Consider the following 27914-nt stretch of genomic DNA (forward strand, 5'->3'; position numbering starts at 1 on the left):
TATAGGATTAACTCAAGATACAAACATAGATTTTGATGATCTTGAGGTCAAGTTTGAATTATTTACACAACGTCTGGAAATAATTAATTCAGACTATACACATTATGAAAATAAATTTCTTGAATCAGATCCATCTGAGGATGAAATTAAAAATGTTTTGGATACTTTTAGTGATCAACAATTAAGGTGGACAGGAGTACAAGCTATCTGCCGCAAAACTCTGTCACAGAGACCTACTATAACTAGTGGGCAACCACCTGTTACACCTGTAACAACAACAAGTGTCCCATTACCAAGCTTACCTACATTGTCATTACCTATTTTCCAAGGTCATAATTATGAAGAATTCATTAGTGGTTTTCAATCCATAGTAAATTCACGAACTGACATAGATGAGATTGCCAAGTTCAATTACCTTAAATGTCTTGTGAAGGGAGAACCCTATGAACTAATTAAGTCATTTCCGGTGGTTAAAGGTAATTATCAAATAGCCTTACGTGTCTTAGCAGACAATTACTTCGATGCTGACAAGGCTAGAGTTAGACATGCAGTCTTAATATCAAGCTTGAAGCCACCCAAACATTGTTTTTCAGACTTACAGGCATTTAGAATTACATTAGACAATAGTCTCAGATCTCTAGATGCTAAATATGACCTAAGACAATGTGATTGGTTTATCAGTGGTATTGTACAAGATAAGTTGTCACCAAAAACTAATGAATGATTAAATATTATGTTCAATAAACGCTATTTCACTTGTGAAGAAATTAGCAATGGTTTACAAACAATAGTTTCATGCACGCAAGCAACGAGACAAGATGAAAAATACACAAATCTGGTGGATAATAAACCTTCAACTCAGTATAAAAAGAGTATAACTACTCCCACTAAACCACATAATGGGAAATCCCATATAGGCACTTATCAAACTGTGAATACAACAGACAGTAAACAGACTGTCATACATAAACGTACTCCAAAATGTGTACTTTGTGATGGAACACATTGGGCACAGTATTGTATTCAATACACATCAATGGAGGCACGTAAACAACGTGTTCATCAGCTGAAAAGGTGCATCAAGTGTTTAGGTGAACACAAGGGAGGTAAATGCTCACTGAAGAAGTGTTTTAAATGTAAGGGTATGCATCATACAGCATTATGCCCAAATACTTTTGCTGAACAGCAGCAGACTTCCACAGAATCAGGAAGTCAACAAGCAACAGCATTAAATGTGAGAGATAAGTTTAAAGCAACTGCTCTCCCGATAGCTCGAGTTGAGTTATCTAATAAATTACACAAAACCAATGTGCTAACATTATTTGATCAAGGCTCACAAAGGTCCTTCATAAGAAGAACAGTGTTGCAGAAACTGAATAAACAACCCTATGCCAAAATACAGTTAGATATAGCTGGGTTTTTCCACAATTCTGGTAAACAGACATATGGCCTAGCCAGAATCACTGTTGGTCTAGGAAACAGGAAAAAGACAGTAGAAACTGTGGTAGTAGATGATTTGCCTAAGTCTGTGCAGATCCAGGGATTAAAAGAAACAGTTGCAGCACTGAAAGCAGCTAAGGTCAAGTTAGCCTGTCCTGACATACAGACGGACACAATTAGTCCAATTGATTTAATCATTGGAAGTGATTATTATCACTGTTATGTGCAAAATATAGTAAGTAAACATGATGTTCACTTGCTGAAAACAGCAGGAGGCCACATGATATGTGGTCCCATTCCCTCTCAAAGTGGGAAAGAAGCTGATATTGATTCAGTGGAAAATGTACTAGTTACGAGAATAACCGCTGATCATGTACCACAGCAAAAATTATCATTACTGGAAGAAATGAATGAACCAGTTGATAAGTTGTGGAATTTAGATGCGATAGGTATTGATGTAAATAAACCAAGCCCACAAGAGTCTCAGACTTATAACCAATATTTGGACACTGTCAAATATAAAGATGGACAGTATTGGGTTAGGTTACCATGGAAATTAAATCCACCACATCTGCCTAGCAATTATCGCATGGCTTTCGGACAGATGAAAGCACAAATACATGAGCTCAGGAAGAATCCAGAGCTACTGACTGTCTATGATAATATCATACAAGAACAGTTGGACAATAAATTCATTGAGGAAATAGTCGAAGATAAGTTGAAGACAAACGCTCATTATCTCCCGCACCATGGAGTCAGAAAAGATTCTGAAACCACTCCACTACGTGTTGTATATAATTGCAGCGCACGTGCAAATAAAGATGTAGCAAGTCTTAATGACTGTCTGATGACCGGACCCTCACTAACTGAGAAGCTTGGAGACGTGCTTATGAAATTTCGCACAAACCCATATGCCTACACGGCTGATATTTCCAAGGCTTTCTTAAGAGTAGGACTACAAGAAATAGATAGAGATTATACTCGATTCTTGTGGCCTGAAAATCCACATGATCCTCAAAGTCCTGTGAAAACTTATCGCTTCAAATCAGTATTATTTGGTGCAACATCCTCTCCATTCTTACTAGAAGCTACTCTAAATACACATTTGAAGAAATCTGAAAGTCCCTTCAAAGAAATCTTAAAGAAAAGTTTCTATATGGACAATCTTCAAGGTACTGTGAATAAAGAGGATGATTTGAAATCCTTATACAGAGAAGCTAACAAGGAGATGAAAGAAGCAAATATGCCTCTAAGGATGTGGAATACAAATTCAAAGCAATTAAGGGAACTTATCAAAGAAGATTTCCCTGAAACTGAAATTCCTGATTGCAGCAATATGCTGGGACTTAATTGGAACACACAGGAAGATACTTTGAGTCTCAAAAGGATAAACAATAAATCATGCAGTACACTCACTAAACGTAGTTTACTGTCAGAGGTATCACAATGTTTTGATCCTCTAGGACTCGTCTCACCAATTACCATAAAGGGTAAAATGCTTATGCAAGATGCATGGAAACTCAAAATTGGATGGGATGAAAACTTACCTCTAGAAATGAGTCAAGCATGGGATGAAATATCCAAGGAGTTTAAGCAACTTCATCAAATTAAATTTCCCAGACAAATAGGTCAAGAGGGAAACAAGTACACATTACATGTGTTCTGTGATGCGTCAACCAGAGGTTATGGCGCTGTAGCTTACATGAGTAATGCTGAAGGAAGTACACTAATTACTTCAAAGGCCAGGGTAGCACCCTTGAAGGTCAGAACAGTACCACATTTGGAACTGACAGCACTCTATGTAGGTACAAAATTAGCTGTCTATCTCAACAAAGTACTTGATCATCTCACTATTGAAAAAAACGTGATCTGGAGTGATAATGAGGCAGTTCTCCAGTGGTTAAGAAATAATAAGAGTAAGTTGGTCTATGTACAGAACAGAGTAGCAGAAATAAAAGAGATGCAGAGAGATTATCTCTTTCTCCACGTCTCTACCCAAGAGAATCCAGCTGACATGTTGTCACGTGGTGTCCCACTCAAGAAATTTGTGGATAATAAATTATGGCTCCACGGACCAAACTGGCTCTCTGATGAAAATAACTGGCCTCAGCAAAAAGCTCACATTATGCCAGAAGAAACAGTCTGCTTGAACACAACAGAAATAAGTTGTGTAAATACTGCAGACACAACAGAAATAGTCATTGATTGATCTAAATACTCATCTTTGGGTAAACTCTTAAGAGTTACAGCTCTTGTCTTTAAATTCATTAAAGGAATAAAACCTGATTATGAATGTCTTGAACCCATTAAATACTGGGTGAAACTAATACAGAAAGACGTTTTCTCTACAGAATATAAATTTCTAGAAACACAAGATAAATCCCCAAAGAAACCTGTTATGATTAATTCTTTAGGACTTTATCTCGACTCAGAAAAGATTATAAGATGTCGAGGAAGAATTCATAATTCTTCACTACCTAAAGAAGCCATACATCCAATATTGATCCCCAAGAATCATTGGCTAACAAAACTGATTGTGCAAAACGCCCACAGTAACGTGTTACATGGTGGGGTAGCTGACACACTTTGTCATATACGACAGTCCTACTGGATACCTCAAGGTCAACAAAGTGTGAAAAAACAAATAAAGGACTGTATTACTTGTCATCACTATGATATGCGAGTATGTCAGTATCCAGGTCCACCTCCATATCCCTCTGAAAGAGTTTGTCATATCACTCCATTTGAGGTGACAGGTGTAGATTACACTGGACCAATAATTTTAACCAAAACAGTTGACAAAGTTCCCATCAAGGTGTACATCTGTTTGTTCACTTGTGCTACAACTAGAGCAGTACATCTAGAAGTAGCCACTGACATGTCTGCTGAAACCTTTATCAAATTATTCAGAAGGTTTGCAGCCAGAAGGGCATGTCCCAGACTGATGATTTCAGATAATGCAACGAACTTTGTTGCTGGTGCTGCTTATATAAGCAAGATCTTTGATCAACCAGAAGTACAACAGATGCTGAATCAACGCAGTTGTCGTTGGAGATACATTCCTCCTAAATCTCCATGGCACGGCGGATTTATGAAAGAATGATTGGCATTGTAAAACGTTGTTTAAGGAAGACTCTTTATCGTCAAAGAATCGACTTAGAAGAATTCCGTACAGCTGTGACTGAAATAGAAAATAGAGTCAACAACAGACCTCTAACTTATGTTACCGATGATCTGGACAATTTAGAAGTGTTAAGTCCATCTCATTTACTCCATGGCAGAAGGCTCGAACCTGTTCCTCCCATGAATGATAAAGAAATCATAGAGGATCCTACTTATTTCGAACCTGAGCAACTCAGATGTAAATTCAAACACCTTAATAAAGTGATTGAACTTTGGGAGCAAATTTGGCGAGAAGACTATCTCACCTCATTGAGAGAACACTTCTATGGAGCTGGTGTTCCTGAAAATCATAAGTCCTTAAGACCTGGTGACATAGTGATTATTGACAATGATGGTCTGAGGTCCCAATGGCCACTTGGAAAAATTGTGACCATATATCCTGATGCAAATGGAATCATCAGGACAGTTGATGTTTTGAGCAAAGGTGTAGTGAATAAGCAGACAATAAATAAACTAGTGCCGTTAGAATTACACAGTGTTGAAAACAAAATTAGTGATTCTCCAGAAACCACACAGACTAAAGCTGTTCAGAAAAGACAAGCAGCAGTGGTGGCGAGTGAGAAAATTGAATTAATGTTAAGTGATGAATAGTTCACCTGCAGCGAACCTCTGCCGTTCCCCAGTGTGGAGAAATTTTCTCCAGGAGGGGGGTATCAGCCCCCTTCAGCCCTTTCAGCCCTGAGGGGCCAAGCCCTCTCAGAAGGGGCGAGCGTCTTGTTTACTGCTAGAGTGAGTAATTGATCACAGATGCTATGCCACGTAGTCAAGTGACCTCTGCTCCTTGCAGCGGTGTTGCAAAGTGTATTTTTATAAGAGATAGTACATCTCTTATTTAGCAGGACAATTAAGGAAAATCCTGCTCCCACTTTATTACCATAGTAAAGATAGTGTACATTGTTGTCTATGCTTGAGACAACAAGAAACAAACATTCTGCTTTGCTTCATCGAGGAGGTGACAAGGATGCAAGGTACTAGGTCAGCGTTTTTTTTTTGTGCTAGGGCAGTGACGACTTGGGGTGGTGTGGCGTCGCCAGACTATCTTTGACTCTAGGGAGAGTGACACTGATGCCAGGATACTGATCTGTGCGTTAGTGTGAACAAGTGTCTCAAACACAATAAACACTTAAGAGAAGTGTGATCAGCTTCTCTTGTGATACATTGTGAACAATAAAGACAAATCTTGTGGAACATAGTGTACCAGTGTGCGTTTCCTAGACAATGGAAGACGTGGACATCCAAGGACACTTCAGCTTCTATCAAGTCACCGATACCTGTCGAAGGTGTTGAGAACACCATAGCTCACGTTACAAAGAGCAAGGTATGTTACGAATTTCTTGTAGATCGGGGGATTGCGCAATTCTTGAGTCACAAGGAGTTTGTAATCAACCTATAATCGGCAGTAAGGTGTGGACCTTTGAGTCCAAACAAGTAGGTATTTCGTCAGCCATCATCGAATGAAATATGCTGACATAACACCCCCTAGGGGTAATTTATACTTACAAATTGTATCTCTTAACAGCCCATGTTGAGATGGTTTCGACAGCTTCTAGACCTCATCTGCAGGGGCGGCTGTGTAGACGATTTGCTGTCATTTATCAGCTAAGTGTTTCCTATATTTATATAAACATAGCTGGTAAGGCCAATATCTTCAACATACCCTTCAAGGAAGAGGTAGGTAGTTTATACTGTTAGTACACTAATATTAGGACTATTGAGGCAAATGTAGATAATAATAATGTAGACCTAAGACCTTAACGTAGGTAGTAATAGGCAGATAATGTAGGCAAACACTAGGTTATGTTAGCCAGGGAGAACTGACAGCCCAAGTTTGAATACTGGGGCACCGGTCTGAGACCACAGTACCCTTTCTTCTAAGACCAGACACCATCTGAGCAACAAGTGCCATGATCAGCAGGCGGTGCCACCACGTGTCTTCATATACTAGACCTGGGGAAATCTGGTGGAGGCACCTCGACGTACCGTAGATGACCTCCTCTGTCAGGACCATACAGTAAGACAAGACCTCCCTTTGTCACTCAGTTCAGGCCAGTCTCTGGGGGGAATTTGAGAGTGAGTTGAGCTGTGGGCCTTGTACAGGCGGCAGTTCATGACCAGTACGTACCAGCATCTCTTGTCAGCCTATTGATGTTGGTGAGGGGCTCTTGATTTAGGGGATTGGATCTGTGCTCCAGTTCCCCGAATTAAGCCTGAATGCCTTCCACATCCCCCCAGGTGCTGTATAATCCTCCGGGTTTAGCGCTTCCCCCTTGATTATAATAATAATAATCTTGTCAGCCTAGAAGCCAGTGTCACTCTCTGCATAGTAGTCTAGGGGATTCACACCCACCGTGGAAACAGGAATTTCTGAGGTGCAGGTCACTAATACCAACTGAATATTGCAGGAATTAAGGCTCTCGGTTGCAATTGGTTCTGAGGGCAAGTCCAGAGGGGCTAAGCTTAGGCAGGTTGAAGACCAGAATAGATTCTCCAACACCAAGTAAGTTAGTCCTTTATACATGCATGCAGGCGAGATTTTCTTGCAACATCAGTCATTTATGGAAATCTGTCTTATAAGCCACTTGGGAGGCTGAGGTACCGACCTCAGAGCTCGGTGTTAACACAGCTTGCCAGGGTAGACAACTTGTGAGGCTGAGGTACCCACCTCAGAGCTCAGTGTCAACACAGCTTTCCAGGGTAGACAACTTGTGAGGCTGAGGTACCCACCTCAGAGCTAGGTGTCAACACAGCTTGCCAGGGTAGACAACATGTGAGGCTGAGGTACCTACCTCAGAGCTAGGTGTCAACACAGCTTGCCAGGGTAGACAACTTGTGAGGCTGAGGTACCCACCTCAGAGCTAGGTGTCAACACAGCTTGCCAGGGTAGACAACTTGTGAGGCTGAGGTACCCACCTCAGAGCTAGGTGTCAACACAGCTTGCCAGGGTAGACAACTTGTGAGGCTGAGGTACCCACCTCAGAGCTAGGTGTCAACACAGCTTGCCAGGGTAGACAACATGTGAGGCTGAGGTACCTACCTCAGAGCTAGGTGTCAACACAGCTTGCCAGGGTAGACAACTTGTGAGGCTCAGAGCTAGGTGTCAACACAGCTTGCCAGGGTAGACATCATGTGAGGCTGAGGTACCTACCTCAGAGCTAGGTGTCAACACAGCTTGCCAGGGTAGACAACTTGTGAGGCTGAGGTACCCACCTCAGAGCTAGGTGTCAACACAGCTTGCCAGGGTAGACAACACAGCTTGCCAGGGTAGACAACTCACATGGAGGCAGTCCAGACAAATTTTCTCACAAGTGATTCAAGGTAAGTTTGATTAGCAGTGCTTTGATCCAATGACCTGGAGCTACATTGCCATCCCTCGGATCAAACCTGGTATTATATTTCCCAGGTGCTATATGACCCCTAAGGGTTTAGCACTTCATCGTAAATATAAAATAATTGCGTTGTCAGTTTTTTTCAATTATTAAGGTACTCTTAACAACGTCATTTTAATAAAACTTGATATGGTTACAATTAACCGTCATTTAAACCCAAAAATGTTCAATATTAGGTTCATTTTGCCATGAACACTGGTTTATATTATGCAGATTTAATGGAAATAAGTCACTTTGATTTTTTGGGTTATCCTGGGTAATATACACATGTTACTATATATAATAATTGCCCTTGCATGTACCTGTATCTTAATAAATGTATCTAACCTAGTGTAACCTTACTTTGCCAGGGGTAGCTGTAGGACTAACTCGACTTTCTTTACATACAATTAATCTCTTTACGTTCGCTGTGATGGGCCAGGAGCTGCAATATTAACCGTTGATTGGCCCTGGTATGATGCACCTCTTAAGACTAAATGTATTTTTAATATTTTCCAAAATAACAATTTAGCTAAGAAAAAAATTGTGCCGGGGTGTAGACGGCAGGTGGTGTCAGTGGTAGAGTTGGTGTCAGTGGTACACATCAGTGGTACAGGTGGTGTCAGTGGTACAGTTGGTGTTAATGGTACAGGTGGTAAGAAGACATTAAACTACAAGAAGCCTTTATTGGTACATCATTCCTTCCACTAGGGTCTTCAAGTACAATAGAGTATAATACAGTACCTGGAAAGCATGAGAACAATGATCAGTGTTTGAGGTCAGGAAATTCAGCCATAGGGGGCAGATGTATTTCTTTCTGCAAATATGTATACTGTATATATATTCACCTAGGAGTTTACTTCAATCCATGTTTTAGGGATTAAAGTATTTTTGCTAGGTGGTGATAAAGTTATGTCCAACTTTGATGATCCTAGTGTAGTCAAATGGCTTTCAACCCCATTAACCATTATGTTTTAAGTTGAGTGTGGCCAAGGTGAATGTCACTGTTCTGAGTAATGGTGTTGGATAGTTTGATGATCGAGGACTCCAGGCATATTCATTTAATTTTGTCATTTTTAACCCTCTTGGAAGATTGCTGTTTACCAATGTTACTTTTACTTTCAGATGAGTGTGGTGTTGGCGTTGGGTTCCGGTGGTAGGGAGGATGCTCTAGCTGCTGCCCTGGCTGCCTCTCCTGCAGTGTCATCTGTCCTCATTGCCCTGGGTAATGCTGGCACTTAAACCACTCCCAATGCCACCAACATTTCCCTCAACATCAAGGATCACCAAGTAAGGCATATAAAACTTGAACATTGCTAATGTACAGATGCATTGTTAAAAGTGTTTATACTGTGGAATGTGGTAATTTTGGTGACCACTATTATGGGACTGTGATAGATATGTTACTGTATTGTGCCTAAATTTTTATTGGGTTTTCCAGGCAGTTGTTGGTGTATGCAATGATTGTAAAGTCAGTGTGGTGGTCATAGGGCCAGAGGACCCTCTGGCAGATGGTCTGGCCAACTCACTTACTGCTGCAGGAATTAAGGTTAGGCTTAAGTTTATGAAGCTAAATACTAAGTAAATTCTTTATAATCCATTGTATGCTATTTAAACTGATTAAAATATTCATTAACTTCATTTAGTTACTGCCAGAATACATGTATACCTGTAATTTTTTTAACACTGGCTGTCTCCCATTGAGGTAGTGTAGCCTGACAAAGAAAATAATTTCACTATCACTTAGTCACTGTCTTGCCAGAAAGGCACCAACATCACAGTTCAGATGACCCTTCATACTGCAACATCCCCATCCCTTCTTCAGAATGCAGGCACTGTACTTCCTACCTTCAGGATTCCAACTAACCGGTTTTTCTTGAATCCCTTCATAAAAACCACTTTCATCCACTCCTATCTACACACAAGCACCTAGCACTCAAAACCTCCTTTCCCCTCCCCTCCCTCAGACATTTCCTAGGACAACCTCCTTCCCTGTACTCCATATTTATTCACCCTCCTTGTCATCCTATTTTTTCATCCTCAGGCTTCTAAATAATACTTTTGGTAACTTTACACCTCTTCCTAATCTCCCAACTCCGTATAGTCTGCATAATATTAGCACCACGCATTGCTCTTAAATACGACATCTCTACTGTCATGTAAGCATTGTACTTCTGCATATAAAAAATGGTGAAATACAGTGGACCCCCACCATACAATGGCATCACCTTAGGTTAAATCCACCACACAATACATTTTAACGCAAAAATTTTGCCTCACCTCACGCGATTCGTCCGAGACGCGTCCCACATGTGGCCTGAGCACGCCTCAGCTGCCCCATGGGTGCCAGTGTTTACAAGCCAGCCAGTGCGGTCGCATCCACACATACAATCAGAATATTTCATATTATCACAGCGTTTTTAGTGATTGTACCTGCAAAATAAGTCATCATGGGCCCAAAGAAAGCTTCTAGTGCTAACCGTGCAGTAAAAAAGATGAAAATTACTATGGAAATGAAGAAAGAGATAATTGCTAAGTATGAAAGTGGAGTGCGTGTCCCGGAGCTGGCCAGGTTGTATACCAAACCCCAATCAACCATCGCTACTATTGTGGCCAAGAAAACAGCAATCAAGGAAGGGGTTCTTGCAAAAGGTGCAAGTTTGTTTTCGAAACAGAGATCACAAGTACTCAAAGATGTTGAGAGACTGTTATTGGTGTGGATAAACGAAAAACAGATAGCAGGAGATACCATCTTTCAAGCGATCATATGTAAAAAGGGTGGGAAATACGTACTATCATACCACGGTCAGTTGCTGCTGCAACATGGTCAGCTGTTGCTGCACCATGGTCAGCTGTTGCTGCATCACAGTCAGCTGCTGCTGCACAATGGTCAGCTGCTGCTGCATTACAGTCAGCTGTTGCTGAACCACAGTCAGCTGCTGCTGCACCACAGTGAGCTCCTGCTGCACCACGATCTGCTGCTGCACCTCCGTCAGCTGCTGCTGCACCACAGTCAGCTGCTGCTGCACCACCGTCAGCTGTTGCTGCACCACGGTCAGCTGCTGCTGCACCACAGTCAGCTGTTGCTGAACCATGGTCAGCTGCTGTTGCACCACGGTCAGCTGCTGCTGCACCACCGTCAGCTGCTGCTGCACCACGGTCAGCTGTTGCTGCACCAGTCAGCTGTTGCTGAACCACAGTGAGCTGCTGCTGCACCATGGTCAGCTGCTGCTGCACCACGGTCAGCTGCTGCTGCACCACAGTCAGCTGCTGCTGTACCACCCTCAGCTGTTTCTGACCAACATGACTCATCCCGAACCTGTCCGTCTAGCCTGAGCGCCTCAGCTGGACTGCCGTTATTGTTTACAAGCCAGGGTGGCTGGTTGCATGCATACATTCGATACATTTTGTATTATTCCATTGTTTATAGTGATTGTAACTGCTAAATAAGCCACCATGGGCCCAAAGAAAGCAGCTTCTAGTGCCAACCCTGTGGTAAAAAGGGTGAGAAATATGTACTATCATACCACAGTCAGCTGCTGCTGCACCACAGTCGGCTGTTGCTGCACCACGGTTAGCTGTTGCTGCACCACGGTCAGCTGTTGCTGCACCATGGTCAGCTGTTGCTGCACCAGTCAGCTGTTGCTGAACCACGGTGAGCTGCTGTTGCACCATGGTGAGCTGCTGCTGCATCACAGTCAGCTGCTGCTGCACCAAAGTCAGCTGTTGCTGCACCATGGTCATCTGTTGCTGCACCACAGTCAGCTGTTGCTGCACCAAAGTCAGCTGTTGCTGCACCATGGTCAGCTGTTGCTGCACCACAGTCAGCTGGTCCTAGTGACATTAAAAGAAGAAGGGAAGTAACCCCAGGAAAGGACGTGCTACCTAAAGTCCTAATGGAAGGGGATTACCCTTCTAAACATTAACAACTTCTATACTCTCCTCTCCTCCCATCCCATCAATCATCACCAGATCTTCAATAAAGGTAAGTGTCAGTTTATGTGTATTAAAATTAATATTTCATGTGGTAAAATTTTTTTTTCATACTTTGTGGTGTCTTGCACGGATTAATTTGATTTCCATTATTTCTTATGGGGAAAATTAATTCACCTTACGATAATTTCTGCATACGATGAGCTCTCAGGAACGGATTAATATCATAAGGTGGGGGTCCACTTTATATGTAATGGAATGTGACAAAGTTTCAATAAGATTGGCCAAACAAAAAACTGAGAAATAAAAAAATAATAATAATTGCTGACTATGACATATGGCAGCATCCTGTTCTGGTCTAATGTTACGAGTGGTGCTGCGGACACTCTCCACTCATAGAATATGTCTAACATGAATTTATTAAGTAAGGAATGAATGTACAATAACTTATCTTCATGCCTAAAAAAAATACATTAGGTGCGCTTTTGACATGCCAAAAATCGGCCTTCACCTTCCCTTCACAAAATAAAAAAAATATTTGAGATATTCCAAATGACTCTTAGCAATAAATTCAAATATGCTTTGTTCTATATTTTCCATGAAAATCATTTCAATCTAATCATTAACCCTTTGAGGGTCGACAGGCCCTCTCCGAAACTCGTTCTCAGGGTCGGCCAAATTTCAAAAAAAAAAAATTATTTTTTCTTATGAAAAAATAGTTTTTTTTTCTAAACATTATAGGTTAAACAAAAATTTTTTACCGAGATATGGAGGCGTGAATTTGCCAAAATTGAACAACATATGGTAACATCGCCGACTGCCGTCACCCGGTATTTTTCTATTTACTTTTTTATGTACTATTTTCAATTATTTTTCAATTTTTCTTTTTCTGAGTAACTTTCATGGCCTCTGAAGCCAACATGATCAGTATTTTGTAAGTTATTTCTTTTTCAATACTACACAATAAGGGCGTAAACACTGTTGTCATTATTTTGCTTATAGAAAATGTTTACACAAACGATATGAAATGTTGTTTATTACTATTTTTCTATATTTTATATACACATATACAGTCACAGGGAATGTTTCTAGAAGTTCTGCAGCCTGTGGAACTCTTTGAAACATGGTGTCATGCACAGTGGTGTTTTACATTCCTCACACATAAAACAAGTGTCTCTGCATTGTTGTCGGCGTTTTTTGTATGTGAACAGACGTAACATCTCTTCTGAGCCTTCTTCTTGAAAGCAGTAGCAGGCACTTTTACCAGGAAGTGATCACCATACTTCAGACAAGCAGGTAGTTGTTGATAATTTGGTGGGCGGTCAATTGCAGGTGCTGTTCCTTGGTACTTGAATACTATTTGTCTGATGACAGACAAACAGAATTCGCCGTACTGTGGTTTGTTTCTGGTCCTCATCTTATACATATTATAAGCATTGAGCATGGAAATGTCCAGAAGATGGAAAAAGAGTTTGATGTACCACTTAAAACTCTTGCGAACACAATCAGCAAACCCAATCTGCATGACACATTTGTCCACTGAACGCATGTTGAAGGTGTAATCAATCACAGCTGCAGGTTTTAGAATGGGTTCATTGCTCTCTCTATGCTGCCTGCCACTGTCTGCCATTTCATTAGGGTGAACTGATGACAACAGTGTGACATCTTGTTTGTTATGCCACCGAATTGCCATGATGTCATTGGCAGCAAACGCCTGCACCTCACCTCTACGAGTGCCAGCGTCAAACCTGGGCATATGTTTCTGATTTGCACGCACTGTGCCACACACATCTGTCATGTTCACTCGCAAAAAATCACTGAGGGGCTTGTGTACCAGCTATCTGTATATAATATATGCCCCTTACCAAGGTATGGTTCTATCATTGTTCTAACCACATCACCTGAGATGCCCAATAACTTCCTGGTATTTTGCAATGTATAACTTCCAGTGTACACAATAATATCCAATACCAGACCACTGCAACAATCACAAAGCACAAACAACTTTATACCAAAGCGTTTCCTCTTGCTTGGTATGTACTGCTTGAAAGAAAGTCTTCCTTTGAACAGAATCAAAGACTTGTCAATTACAAGCTTCCTGAAGGAATAAAAATGCGTACTGAATTTCTCTTTCAGATACACAAACACATTCCTAATCTTATATAACCTGTCGTTTCTGTCAGGCCTGGTTTTGTCTGAGAAGTGAAGCATACGTAACATTAGCACAAATCGATTCACTGGCATTATATCACTGAAACCTGGGGTTGCAATCAGGCGGTCTGCTGACCAGTATGATTTCACTTAGTGCTTATACACATGTGGCATAAGCATTACTGTGGCAAAGAAAAGTTACATCTCAGCCACAGTTGCCTCCTTCCACTGGTGTAGATGTGATTTTGGTGAAAGTAATGTGTTTGCCATGGTGTACTCGTAGTATGTGTTGCTTTCCATGACAATACTTTCCATCAGTGGTTCGTCAAAGAATAACTCGAAACATTCAAGTTCAGAGGCATTGTTCCCAAGTGTACAAGATGGTCGTATTCCACTTTGGCTGTCATCAAACTGGTGGGCATTTGGAACAAAACTGACAGCTTCCTGCCAATCCCAGGTGCGGTCTGCTGGTGGATACTGGACAATGACAGGTGGTTGTGGTTGTGGTTGTGGAGGTTGTGGTTGTTGTGGTTGTGGAGGTTGTGGTTGTGGAGGTTGTGGTTGTGGAGGCTGGTGTGGTGGGTGGGTGGGGGATGGTGGCCTTTGTTGTAGATCAGCTGAGGGAGCAGCATGGGTGGCAGCATGGCCCACTGCTGGTGCCTCACCGCCAGCACCACTACCACCACGCACATTTTCCATCCCAATTACAACAGTATCATCGTCATTTTCATTGTCTGTTCCTGTTGTACAGCCATGGGATGTACTCCGAGATGCACTCCTTCCCCTTGGAATAGCACATGGCACACTACCAGAGCACATATATCGTCGTATATACTGATGCTTCACTGGGGAATATTGCACTTCACTATCACTACTGGAACTAGTTTGAAGAGCTTGTAGTTCATATTCACTATCACTATCATCACACATGCTCTCATCTGAGTCTGGGATTTGGGAAAATAGAAGTTTCCTCTTGGATTCTGGTACAACTGAACGTGAACAAGACGGCCCAGCGCCAGAGGTGGAAGGCTGAGGGTCGTCTGGGTTTTCCTCACTATTACCGATATTATGGTCATTAGTTTCGGTCAAAACCTCACCAAAACCTTGAAACTCATCTTCACTGGCACTTCCATCTGTATTAGAACTATCACTGGGGAACAAAAGTGTCCCAATTCGCCAAGGAGTGAGGAGCTTCTTACCGCGAGGCATGGTGGATATTGTTTACTAAGATGGCGTTCCCACAATGCACCACTGGGTCCCAGATTTTTTTTCTACCACGCACACCGACCACACAGACCCATTCTCTCACATGTAGGCCTACCAGCCTTTTCCTGCGAGATTTGATGGCGCTAGAATTTGTGCGTACTAGTACGTCAAAAACCCCTGCGCGTAAGAAGTACTAGTACGTCCAAAACCCTCAAAGGGTTAATAATATTAGGCACAGGACAAAGCAATAGGCCAAATTCTTACCTTCGAAGTATTCAAGTAAACACACACACCACCTCATTGGGGATCCCCCTCTACTGTGGCTTGGCAAGGGGGGCCACCAGATGAGGGTGTGGGGAACCCAAGTCTGGCAGGCTGGATTTGGGTCCTGGAGATGGGAAGTACTGTGTCTGCACTCTGAAGGAGGGGTGTTAATGCTGCAATTTTTTAACTGTAGTGTAAGCATGCCTCTTGCAAGACAGTGATGGAGTGAATGAGGGTGAAAGTTATTTTTTTTTTTCAGGCCACCCTGCTTTGGTGGTAAATGGCTGATGTGTTAATAAAAATTAAATAACAAATATTATGTAGAATGTATAATGTATTGTGTAGTATATATTGTGTAGGATATATAATATACTGTGTAGTATATATTGTGTAAGATATATAATGTATTGTGTAGGATATACAGTGGACCCCCAAGTTTCGCGATTAATCCATTCCAGAGAGCCCGCCGAAGGTCGAAATTCACAAAACTCGAAACCATTTTCCCCATAAGAAATAATGGATATAAAATTAATCCGTTCCAGACACCCAAAAATATTAAAATAAAATATTTTTTTTCAAATTAAATAAAGATTTACATAATGAAAACAATCAGAAATCAAGTACATAAATTTAAAATGAATAATGATAACATTACACTTACCTTTACTGAAGACTTCTACGTGGATGGAAGACGGGAGGAGGGGATAGGAGGAAGGTGTACACTATTTTTTGGAAGGAGAATCTCCTTCCATTAGGACTTCAGGTATGAAGTCCATATCTGGGGTTACTTCCCTTCTTCTTTTAATGCCACTGGGACCAGCTTGAGAGTCACTTGACTCCTGTCCCACAAAATGTCTGTCCAGAGAGATCTGTTTCTGGCATTTCTTTAAGATTTCCCTGAAGTGGGACACAACACTGTCATTGTACATGTTGCCAATATGGCCTGCAACAGCTTCGTTAGGGTGAGGTTCATCCATAAATGTTTGAACTTCAGTCTACTTTGAACAAATGTCCTTAATCTTTGAAGAAGGCACCTTCCTCCATCTCTCTTCCTCCTCCTCTGCAGCAGTTTCCTGAGCTGTGATCTGTTGCTGTTGCAGACGAAGCTCTTGCAGCTCTTCAGTGGTTAGCTCTTCCCTGTGGTCCTCCACCAACTCTTCCACATCATCCTCACCACTCACCTCCAACCCCAGGGACATCCCCAATGCCACAATACTTTCCACAACTGGCATAGGTTCCTTAGGGTCAGCCACAAACCCTTCAAAATCCCTCTCTTGTACACAATCTGGCCACAAATTTCTCCAAGCAGAGTTCAAAGTCCTGGAAGTCACTCCCTCCCAAGACTTACCTATAAGGTTTATGCAATGGAGGATATTAAAGTGATCTTTCCAGAACTCTCTTAGGGTCAATTCAGTGTCTGAGGTCACTTCAAAGCACTTCTGAAACACTGCCTTGGTGTAGAGTTTTTTGAAGTTTGAAATGACCTGCTGGTCCATTGACTGGAGGAGAGGAGTGGTATTAGGAGGCAAGAACTTCACTGTGATGAAACTAAACTCCTCCACTATTTGCTCTTCCAAGTCTGGAGGATGAGCAGGAGCATTGTCCAATACCAGGAGGCAATTGAGTGGCAATTTATTTTCCAGGAGGTATTTCTTCACACTGGGGCCAAACACTTCATTAAACCAGTCTAGAAAAATTCCCCTTGTGACCCATGCCTTACTGTTAACCTTCCACATCACACACAAGTTACTCTTGGTGACACTGTATTTCTTGAACACTCTGGGATTTTCAGAGTGATACACCAGTAAAGGCTTCACTTTAAAATCCCCACTAGCATTACTACAAAACATGAGAGTAAGCCTGTCTTTCATAGGCTTGTGTCCTGGAAGTGCCACTTCCTACTGCGTGATGTAGGTCCTCTTTGGCATTTTTCTTTCAGAAGAGGCCTGTTTCGTCACAATTAAACACTTGCTGGGGTTTGAATTCTCCAGTGTCTACGCACTCCTTAAACTCCTGTACAAACTTCTCAGCTGCTTTTTTGTCAGAACTGGCAGCCTCACCATGCCTTATCACACTGTGAATGCCACTACGCTTCTTAAATCTCTCAAACCAACCTTTGCTGGCCTTAAAATCACAAGCTTCACCACTTGTTGCAGGCATGTTCTTTATGAGATCGTCAGGCAACTGCCTTGCCTTTTCACATATTGACTGCGTAACACTATCTCCTGCTAACTGTTTTTCGGTAATCCACACCAACAATAACCTCTCCACTTCTTCAAGGATTTGTGATCTCCTTTTTGTCAGCATATCCACCCCTTTTGCAACAACAGCACACTTTATTTCCTTTCCTTTTGCCACAATCGAAGTTATGGTTGAATGGGGCTTGCCATACATCCTGGCAAGCTCTGTAACACGCACTACACTCTCGTATTTTTCAATGATTTCCTTCTTGGATTCGATGGTGTTCCTCACTTTCTTTACCAAAGGGCTTGCACTAGCTTTCCTTGGGCTCATAGTGACTTATTTAGCAGTTGTAATCACAAAAAACAATGGATTATTACGTATGAACCCGTGGGATGATGGTCACGTGTTGGTAAACATTGGCACACTGAGCGAGAATGGCGTGGGAGACTGGCTTTGTGTGCGCGGTGACGGGCGGACGGGTACCAGACGGTCGCCGAAACACAAGTTTTTTCATGAAACTCGAGGCCAAATTTTTCCAAAAAAACTTGCCCAAGGTCGAATTTCATGAAAGTCGAGGCTGCCGAAACTCGAGGGGTCCACTGTATAATGTATTGTGTGGGATATATAATGTATTGTGTAGTACAGGGAACCCCTGACTTACAAAGGCCTCATCTTATGATAAAATTAACTTATGAAGCATTTCAGTGTAAAATATTTCCCCCGACGTACAAACAAAAACTCGACTTACATCATTTGTCCCGAACGCGTCCACGCATCCCTCTGGCCTGAGCATGCCTTAGGTGCCCTACCTTCAGTTAGTGTGGCAATGTTTATAAGCCAGTGCGGTCATTCCCACGTATACAATCAGTACATTTTGTATTATTCCAGTGTTTTTAGAGCTTGTAACGGCTAAATAAGCCACCATGGGCCAAAAGAAAGCTTCTAGTGCCAACACTGTGGTAAAAAGGGTGAAAATTACTATAGAAATGAAGAAAGAGATAATCACAAAATATGAGAGTGGAGTGTGTGTCTCCGAGCTGGCCAGGTTGTACAACAAACCCCAATCAACCATCGCTACTATCTTCGCCAACAAAAAGGCAATCAAGGAAGCTGTTGTTGCAAAAGGTGCAAATATCTTTTTGAAACACAGATTGCAAGCAGTCTAAGATGCTGAGAGACTGCTACTGGTGTGGATAAACAAAAAACAGATAACAGGAGATAGCATCTCTCAAGCGATCATATGTGAAAAGGCAAGGCAGTTGCATGACAATTTAATTAAAAAAAGTCTGCAACTAGTGGTGATGTGAGTGAATTTAAGGCCAGCAGAGGTTGGTTTGAGAGACTCAAGAATCGTAGTGGCATACACAGTGTGATAAAGCATGGTGAGGCTGCCAGTTCGGACAAAAAATCGGCAGAAAAATACATGCAGGAATTCCAGGGGTACATAGAGACTGAAGGATTGCAACCCAAATAAGTGTTAAATTGTGACGAAACAGGCCTGTTTTGGAAGAAAATGCCAAACAGGACTTACATTACACAGGAGGAAAAAGCACTCCCAGGACACAAGCCTATGAAAGACAGGGTTACTTTAATGTTGTGTAGTAATGCTAGTGGGGATTGCAAAGTGAAACCTCTACCTGTGTATCACTCTGAAACTCCAAGTGTTCAGGAAAAACAATGTCCTCAAGGCTAATTTGTATGTGCTGTGGAGGGCAAACAGTAAGGCATGGGTCATAGGGACTTTTTCTAGGTTTTACCATGGTTTACCATGGTAAAACCACGTGTTTACCCCCACTCTGAAAAATTACTTCCTGGAAAATAAATTGAACCTTAAGTGCCTCCTGGTATTAAACAATGCTCCTGCTCATCCTTCAGACTTGCCAGAGCAAATTTCGGGGGAGTTGAGTTTTATTAAAGTTTTTGTCTCCTAATACCACTCCTCTCCTCCAGCCTATGGACCAGCAGGTCATTTCAAATTTCAAAAAACTGTATACCAAAGCAATGTTTCAAAAGTGCTTTGAAGTGACCTCAGACACTCGATTGACCCTAAGAGAGTTTTGGAAAGATCACTTTAGTATCCTCAATTGCATAAACCTTATAGGTAAGGCTTGGGAGGGAGTGACTAAGAGAACCTTGAACTCTGCTTGGAGGAAACTGTGGCCAAAATGTGTAAAGGAGAGGGATTTTGAAGGGTTTGGGGCTAACCCTCAGGAGCCTATGCTAGTTGTGGAATCTATTGTGGCATTGGGGAAGTCCTTGGGGTTGGAGGTTAGTGGGGAGGATGTGGAAGAGTTGGTGGAGGATGACAATGAAGAATTAACCACTGATGAGCTGCAAGAGCATCTGCAACAGCAAGAGGCCACAAGGAGGAAACTGCTTCAGTGGAGGGGAGAGAGAAACTGAGGAAGTTGCCTCCTTCAACGATTAAGGAAATGTGTACAATGTGGTCAAAGGTGCAAACCTTTATGGAGGAAAATCACCCTGACACAGCTATTGCAAGCCGTGCTGGTGGCTTGTTGTGACAATGTTGTGAACCACTTTGGGAAAATCTTAAAGGAACGCGAGATACAGAGCTTTATGGACAGATTTTTGGTGCAACAGAGGTCCAGTGACTCTCAAGTTGTTCCCAGTGGCATTAAAAGAAGAAGGAAAGTAACCCCAGAAAAGGACTTGCTACCTAAAGTCTTTATGGAAGGGGATTCCCCTTCCAAAAATTAATACACTTCCATCTCCCATCCTCCCATCTCATCACACATCACTACATCTTCAACGAAGGTAAGTGTCATTTATTCTTCATTTTGTACAGTACATATATTGTGCATGTATCCTTCTTTTTGTGTGTAGGAAAATGTATATTTCGTGTGCTAAATTTTTTTTTCATACTTTTGGGTATCTGGAATGGATTAATTGGATTTCCATTATTTCTTATGGGGAAAACTAATTCAACTTACAATAATTTCGTCTAATGATGAGCTCTGTGGAACGGATTAATATCATAAGTCAGGGGTTCACTGTATGTACTGCGTAGGATATATAATGTATTGTGATGTACATATTGTGTTGGATGTATAATGTGTAGTACAGTGGACCCCCGGTTAACGATTTTAATCCGTGCAAGAGGGCTCATCGTTATGCGAAATAATCGTTATGCGAATTAATTTTCCCCATAAGAAATAATGGAAATAAAATTAATCCGTGCAAGACGCCCAAAAGTATGAAAAAAAATTTTTTTTACCACATGAAATGTTAATTTTAATACACACAAACTGAAAAAGGCATGCACAATTACATGACACTTACTTTTATTGAAGATCTGGTGATGATTGATGGGATGGGAGGAGGGGAGAGCATTATCTTCTTACTGTTTAGAAGGGGAATCCCCTTCCATTAGGACTTGAGGTAGCAAGTCCTTTTCTGGGGTTACTTCCCTTCTTCTTTTAATGCCACTAGGACCAAGAGTCACTGACCTCTGTCGCAAAAAAATAGAGCTCTGTACCTCCCGTTTCTTCAAGACTTTCCTAAAATGGGCCATAACATTGTCATTGAAATAGTCACAAGCACGGCTTGCAACAGCTGTGTCAGGGTGATTTTCATCTATAAAGGTTTGCAGTTCAAACCACTCTGCACACATTTCCTTAATCTTTGAAGTAGGCACAATGGATTCCACAACTGGCATAGGCTTCTCAGGGTTAGCCCCAAACCCTTCAAAATCTTTCTTAATTTCCATACTAATTCTCACCCTTTTTACCACAGGGTTGGCACTAGAAGCTTTCTTGGGGCCCATGGTCACTTATTTTCCAGAAACACCACCGAAAACACTGTAATAATACGAAATATTCCGAGTGTATGCTTGGATGTTACCGCGGAGGCTGGCTGGTAAACAATGGGACGGCCGGCACATGTGAGGGCACATTGGACGCGTCTCGGACGAAAATATATAATGTATTGTGTAGTACAGCGGACCCCAGACATTTGATGGCATCGACATTCGATAAATCCGACATTTGATGCATTTTAGTGCAAAAATTTCACCTCAACATTTGATGGAAAACCTGACATTCGATACGATTCATACGAGACGTGTCCACATGTGGCCTGAACTGCCCCGTGTGTGCCAGTGTTTACAAGCCAGCAAGTGTGAGCGCATCTAAGGATACATTCGGTACATTAAATATTATCACTGTTTTTGGTGCTTGTTTCTGCAAAATAAGTAACCATGGGCCCCAAGAAAGCTTCTAGTGCCAACCCTTCAAGAAAAAAGGTGCTAATGACTATTGAAATGAAGAAAGAGATAATTGCAAAGTACGAAAGTGGAGTGCGTGTGTCGGAGCTGGCCAGGTTGTATAGTAAACCCCAATCAACCATCTCTACTATAGTGAGCAGGAAAACGGCAATCAAGGAAGCTGTTCTTGCAAAAGGTGCAACTTTGTTTTCAAAACAGAGATCGCTAGTGTTAGAAGATGTTGAGAGACTGTTATTGGTGTGGATAAATGAAAAACAGATAGCAAGAGATAGCATCTCTCAAGCGATCATATGTGAAAAGGCTAGGAAGTTGCATGAGGATTTAACTAGAAAAATGCCTGCAACTAGTGGTGATGTGAGTGAATTTAAGGCCAGCTAAGGTTGGTTTCAAAGATTTAAGAAACGTAGTGGCATACACAGTGTGGTAAGGCATGGTGAGGCTGCCAGTTCGGACCAAAAAGCAGCTGAAAAATATGTGCATGAATTCAAGGAGTACATAGACAGTGAAGGACTGAAACCTGAACAAGTGTTTAATTGTGACGAAACAGGCCTGTTTTGGAAGAAAATGCCAAACAGGACCTACATTACTCAGGAGGAAAAGGCACTCCAAGGACATAAGCCTATGAAAGACAGGCTTACTCTCTTGATGTGTGCTAATGCTAGTGATGATTGCAAAGTGAAGCCTTTATTGGTGTATCACTCTGAAACTCCCAGAGTGTTCAGGAAAAACAATGTCCTCAAGGCTAATTTGTGTGTGCTGTGGAGGGCAAACAGTAAGGCATGGGTCACTAGGGACTTTTTCTATGACTAGTTACACCATGCATTTGCCCCCACTGTGAAAAATTACCTCCTGGAAAATAAATTGGACCTTAAGTGCCTCCTGGTATTAGACAATGCTCCTGGTCATCCTTCAGACGTGGCAGAGCGACTGTCTGCAGACATGAGCTTCATTAAGGTCAAGTTTTTGCCTCCTAATACCACTCCTCTCCTGCAGCCCATGGACCAGCAGGTCATTGCAAACTTCAAGAAACTGTACACAAAAGCTGTTTCAAAAGTGCTTTGTAGTGACCACAGAAACTCAACTGACTCTAAAAGAGTTTTGGAAGGATCACTTTAATATCCTCAATTGCATAAACCTTATAGGTAAGGCTTGGGAGGAAGTGACTAAGAGGATCTTGAACTCTGCTTGGAAAAAACTGTGGCCAGAATGTGTAGACAAAAGGGATTTTGAAGGGTTTGAGGCTAACCCTGAGAATCCTATGCCAGTTGAGGAATCTATTGTCACATTGGGGAAGTCCTTGGGGTTGGAGGTTAGTGGAGAGGATATGGAAGAGTTGGTGGAGGAGGACAATGACAAACTAACCACTGATGAGCTGCAAGATCATCTTCAACAGCAAGAGGCCAGACCTGAGGAAACTGCTTCAGAGGAGGGGATAGAGAAATTGAAGAAGCTGCCTACTTCAAAGATTAAGGAAATGTGTGCAAAGTGGCTTGAAGTGCAAACCTTTTTTGATGAAAATCACCCTGACACAGCTACTGCAAGCTGTGCTGGTGACTATTACACTGACAATGTTGTGAACCACTTTAGGAAAGTCATAAAGGAACTAGAGGTACAGGCCTCTATCGACAGATATGATGTGCGACAGAAGTCCAGTGACTCTCAAACTGGTCCTAGTGGCATTAAAAGAAGAAGGGAAGTAATCCCGGAAAAAAACTTGATACCTCAAGTCCTAATGGAAGGGGATTCCCCTTCTAAACACTAACACCATCCATACTCTCCCCTCCTCCCATCCCATCAATCATCACCAGATTTTCATTAAAGGTAAGTGTCAATTATTCTATTATTATTAATCTATTGTTATTGTTGTTATTGTAATTATTCTATTGCAATAAACTTAATATTTCATGTGGTAAATTTTTTTTTTCATACTTTTGGGTGTCTTGCACAGATTAATTTGATTTCCATTATTTCTTATGGGGAAAATTAATTCGACTTTCGATATTATTGACATTCAATGAGCTCTCAGGAATGGATTAATATCGAATGTCGAGGGTCCACTGTATATATCATGTAGGATATATAATGAATTGTGTAGGATATATAATGTATAGTATCCTAGGTAGTACAGGGAGGTACTACCGTTCTGCCAAGTGAGTGTAAAACGAAAGCCTGTAATTGTTTTACATGATGGTAGGATTGCTGGTGTCCATTTTTCTGTCTCATGAACATGCAAGATTTCAGGTATGTCTTGCTACTTCTACTTACACTTAGGTAACACTACACATACATGTACAAGCATATATATACACACCCCTCTGGGTTTTCTTCTATTTTGTTTCTAGTTCTTGTTCTTGTTTATTTCTTCTTATCTCCATGGGGAAGTGGAACAGAATTCTTCCTCCGTAAGCCATGCGTGTTGTAAGAGGCGACTAAAATGCCGGGAGCAAGGGGCTAGTAACCCCTTCTGCTGTATATATTACTAAATGTAAAAGGAGAAACTTTTGTTTTTCCTTTTGGGCCACCCCACCTCGGTGGGATACGGCCGGTGTGTTGAAAGAAAGATTGTGCAGTACAGGTCCGCCATCACAAATCTGGCAATCAGTTATTCGGTTCCTTCAGTTATTCGGCACTAATTTTGGCTAGCATAATTTCAAATTTCCAGGGTCGCCACACCAACCTGCTGGTACTGTTTGGTGGCACTACTTGCTGCATAAGTCATTCCAATTTCTTTTTCTCCATTTATTGTTTTAACCTGCTTACTTTCAGCCCTAGGCAGGGGTTCCAATGAATAAAAGAAATGCTTCTCATTATGTAAAGCACCTACACAGTACATTATCCATTAAAGATAAGGTAATTTTGAAACCGCTGTCGGTTGCCATCAGCTCAGTCTCATGAAGCAGGAGAATATGCTTTATTATTACGCTAATATCAACACTACAGCTTATTTGCCTATCACAATTGATCTAATATGACATAATAAACAATATAAATAACATACAACATGTTAAATACTCCAGAATGAAGTATTATATTAGAATGAAGTATTATATTATATTAGAGAAAACAGAGTGTAGCACTGTGATATACACTCGTACTGCACCATAAACCTGAAACAAAAAAGTTATTTTCTCTCTATAGATTGTCACACACAGCAGCATATGTGTAGAGAACCTAGGATAACCCAAAAAAACATCAACGTGGCTTATTTTTAGTACCTGGCTTGGGTTAGCCATATATGATTTTTGGTAAATATTCGATTCCCAGCCAGGGTAGAAACATTAGGCGTGTTTCTTTACACCTGTTGTCTATGTTTACCCATCAGTAAATGGGTACCTGGGTGTTAGTCGACTAGTGTGGGTGTTATCCTGGGACACTGACCTAATTTTCTTGAAATATTCTGCATAACAAGCGGCTTTCTATAGAGTAGTAGAGTAGAGTAGTAGAGTAGAGCAAAGGCAAAGCACTACTGCTCAAAAATTGAAGAGTATAAGCATAACCCCAGAAAGCTCTGGCAACAACTAAAACATTTGGGGTATAGCCATAAGCCAGTAGATAGGTCTAACATAGTACTCACTATCGATAATGAGGTATGCCATGAAACATCTAAGGTGGCAAATTGCTTTAATTCATACTACACATCTGTTGCATCAACACTAGTAAGTAAACTACCAGCTGCATCAAATACCTTTAACACAAACTCTGATAAGTTTCAAACATACTATACCAATAAAGGGGTAACCCCAAACTAAGCAGGTTAAACCCAACTAAGAGCACAGGCCCTGATAACATCCCGTCTAAGTTCCTAAAAGATGGTGCTTCTGAACTGTCAATCCCTATTGCTCACATAATAAATCTATCAATCACCACTAATACCGTACCGGAGGGGTTCAAGGAGGCCAGAGTTACTCCTATCTTCAAGAAAAATAGTAGGTCTGATGTAAGCAACTATAGGCCTGTTAGTATACTCAGTATAATATCTAAAATTCTAGAGAGGGCGGTGTATTCTCAAGTAGTTAAATACCTTAATGACAACAACATTCTCCATAGCTATCAATCGGGCTTTAGAAGATCCTACTCAACCGACACCTCCCTTATTAATCTGATGGATTACCTGAGAACTGAAATGTCAAAGGGGAACCTCATAGGTATGGTAACCTTAGACCTGCAAAAGGCCTTCGATACTGTCAACCACAATATATTATGTAATAAACTTCAAGCTATCGGTATAGGTTCTGTAGACTGGTTTAAGTCCTACCTTAGCAACAGGAGACAAATAGTCAAAATCAACAAAACAGAATCAGAACCCCTGCCGATAACACGTGGAGTTCCCCAAGGTAGTACAGTGGACCCCCGCTTAACGATCACCTCCAAATGCGACCAATTATGTAAGTGTATTTATGTAAGTGCGTTTGTACGTGTATGTTTGGGGGTCTGAAATGGACTAATCTACTTCACAATATTCCTTATGGGAAAAAATTCGGTCAGTACTGGCACCTGAACATACTACTGGAATGAAAAAAGTTCGTTAACCGGGGGTCCACTGTATTCTGGGTCCCTTATTATTCTTATGTTATGTCAATGATATGCCTATCAGTGTCAAGTGCAAACTCCTACTGTATGCAGATGACAGTGCTCTGTTAGCATCAGGTAAAGACCCACAAGATATTGCTAATGTTTTAACACTGGAACTGGAGTCCTGCAGCAAATGGTTAGTAGACAACAAACTATCATTACACCTAGGGAAAACTGAAGCCGTTCTCTTTGGCACGAAACATAAACTGAGAAGGGTAAATAACTTTAATGTTCAATGTAATGGGGAGCCCATCACTTTGGTTTCATCAGTAAAATATTTGGGAATCCCCTTTGACCCATGCATGTCAGGAGAATTGATAGGGAACAGTGTAGTAAAGAAAGCGAATGCCAGACTGAAGTTCCTGTATAGACAAGCACAGTGTCTACCTACTGAGGCTCGCAGGACCCTATGTCTAGCCCTTATACAATGCCATATGGATTACGCTTGCTCTTCTTGGTACTCTGCCTTGACAAAAAAACTGAAAGATAGACTGCAAATCACCCAGAACAAAATCGTAAGATTCATTCTGGGGCTGGGACCAAGAGAACATGTAGGCCAGGATGAATTACAGCAGTTGGATATGCTGAATGTTGAAGACAGAGTAAAACAACTGAAGCTAAATCATGTTTATAAAATTGCTCACAAACAGTGTCCAGAATATCTTGCTGTCAATTTTGTCAAGGTTGGGAACCAAAGCAATCATAGTACTAGGGGGAGAGAGCACAACTTTGTAGTACCCACAGTCAGTGGCCAGGCCTCAAACACCTTTTATTGTACAGCAATAAAGGAATGGAACAGACTACCTGCACATGTCAAAGCCAGTCATAGCATGAACCAGTTCAAGAAGAGTGCCAAAAGGTGTCTGATGAATGTAGCTACAGAAAGGGAGGGGAATAATTTTCTATTTTTTATCTAACATACGTGTAAATTTTACCTCATTCCTAGTAATGACCCTCATATTGTAGATAGTCTTAATGACCCTCGTGTAGTAGATAGTCTTTTTAGTATGATAATAAGATGTTATCTTCATTATAGAATAATAAGAAAATATTATAACCTTTATATTATAATAATAAGGTAAAAGGACCCCAATGGAAATAAGTCACTGTCTGACTTTTTTGGGTTATCCTAGGTTCTCTACACATATGCTGCTATGTATGATAATTCTATGTAACTGTATTTGTGTATACCTGAATAAACTTACTTACTTACTTACTTACTTAATTACTTATTGATGTCAGCTAGGCCTGTATACCTTGTACATGTATGTGTATTATTACTATTATTATAATAAAAAAGAAGCGCTACGCCACAAGGGCTATACAGCGCTGCAGGGTAGGGAAGGAAGCGAGGGTATTGGACGGCAGAAGGG

The 27914-nt window shown here is 41.3% G+C and overlaps 1 long non-coding RNA gene and 1 pseudogene across 1 annotated transcript in view; one reads left to right on the top strand and one right to left on the bottom strand.

Moving 5' to 3' along the window:
• The window catches only part of LOC128705972 (CDP-diacylglycerol--glycerol-3-phosphate 3-phosphatidyltransferase, mitochondrial-like), a 111072-nt pseudogene that overhangs the window by 33390 nt on the left and 49768 nt on the right, over nt 1–27914 (bottom strand).
• The window catches only part of LOC138851236 (uncharacterized), a 28747-nt gene continuing 9947 nt past the window's right edge, over nt 9115–27914 (top strand). The window contains exons 1-2 of the long non-coding RNA XR_011391080.1: nt 9115–9278; nt 9430–9537. This is a non-coding gene — a long non-coding RNA (uncharacterized lncRNA). The remainder of the gene's footprint in view (nt 9279–9429; nt 9538–27914) is intronic.

Source organism: Cherax quadricarinatus, unplaced genomic scaffold (genome assembly GCF_038502225.1).
Source record: "Cherax quadricarinatus isolate ZL_2023a unplaced genomic scaffold, ASM3850222v1 Contig154, whole genome shotgun sequence".
NCBI classification, from domain to species: domain Eukaryota; kingdom Metazoa; phylum Arthropoda; class Malacostraca; order Decapoda; family Parastacidae; genus Cherax; species Cherax quadricarinatus.